Consider the following 1,724-nt stretch of genomic DNA (forward strand, 5'->3'; position numbering starts at 1 on the left):
TCCCTATTCCTTATTTTGGGTCTCGGGTTTTATGAGCCTGTTCCCTGACTTTAGACAAACAGATTTGACTTTGCTGAGCATTCAAACATCTATGGAGCTCTGCAACTCTGGATCCTCAGTCTGCTGTTCAACTCTATCTGCTTTTCCAATGCAGGAGATGAGACTCTTTTGAAGATACCAAAGAATCCTTCTGGCTCTTATGTTTAGCCTTTAACTGCTTGTTAGGCCTTCAATTTCTGTTTATCCCTCTGCAAGGCATAAATATAACTCTACTGTGTTTGTAGGCATTATTCCCAATATATTTCAATTCATGAATCATCACACAAGCAAAGGATTTCCCCTCCACAGGGATATTTTACTTTATCACCACCCATCACATCTTTATGAACAGCACCACCTTGTGCTAAGACCTGTCTGTGCTCCACCTAACTCCGGATTGCATCCATTTCAGCAGCCTGAATGACACTGTCTCATTTTATTGCCTGTGTTCTCAGACCATTCCTAGTGAACTAGCATTAGCCTTCAGACCATGATGCAGGTCTCCCATCTCCGGAAGGAGAGATGTTAGGAAAGAGAATTAGGTAAGAAGAGTCTTGGACTGCAGAATAGTTCCAAAAAAAGTGAGGCCAGGCCAATGCGCAGTTATGGAGTCAAGGTTGTCTATTGAGCTTTCCTTATTTTCCCTGCCATGACTGGGAGCTCAATTATTGTCTGGAAGAAGCCCCCAGCAAACATGGCCTCCAGTCTAAACAGAGGGGTGTGTCCACAGAAGCAACAACTGGAGTTGTCAGTCAATTATTCTGAAGCAGCTGATCTGTGGAGTGTATTTCCATGGCTACCCCAATATTCTTTGCTGTGGCCCCAATACTCCACAAAAGCAACTTTTGAGGTAGGTCACCTATAACTACAATACTGTTACAGCCAATGATTATTTTTCAATCCTTCTCTTGTCCATTCAATCACACAGCCAGAATTTGACACTACTAGAGTTAGTCACTTCCTTGAAACAAAAGTTAATTGGAATAAGAGTCTTCACAACTATGCTCATTATTATTACCAATAATTTTGCTGTTGGATGCTGTATTGGAGGTTTTCTCAGATGAAACATTTTCACATAAAAAGCCATCTCTACTTGGTTGTGACCTGTAACAGCATGAGTCTACTGCTTAGGATCTTGGAGGTCCCTCCAATCCCTAGATGCCTCCTAATTTGGGGGTAGTTGGATGAGATGGCCTGAGGCAGTATTTGGGGTAGAAATAAGCTTCAGGATACTTGAACCTGAGAAGAAACCCAATGAATCCTGAGAAAAGATAAATCTAGCTCCACAACAATAGAAACCATGTTCTAAATTGATGAAATAAGGAATAGTTCCCAAGATAGCCCCACCTCCCCATTTCTTTTCAGTGAGAGCAGCTTATCACTTCATAATAGACATAAAATATTAAATGTCATTTAACTGGATTCCCCATACTCCATGTTGAAATATGGAACACTAGTTTTCATGGGATGGAAAGGGGCTGGCAATTCATATCTGCAGGGTTATTTAAAGTCTGTGAAACTTAGATATAAACTTTGTAGCTATAACCATATGACACTAATATAACTAGTTGAAAACTAATACATTCAATCTAAAGGAATATTTGGCATCATTTTGACAATAACAGTTTGTTTGACTGAATTCAACTTTATTTTACTGATCTAAGCATGACAGTCTCCTGTGTGTT

The sequence above is a fragment of the Choloepus didactylus genome, chromosome 3, assembly GCF_015220235.1.
Source record: "Choloepus didactylus isolate mChoDid1 chromosome 3, mChoDid1.pri, whole genome shotgun sequence".
NCBI classification, from domain to species: domain Eukaryota; kingdom Metazoa; phylum Chordata; class Mammalia; order Pilosa; family Megalonychidae; genus Choloepus; species Choloepus didactylus.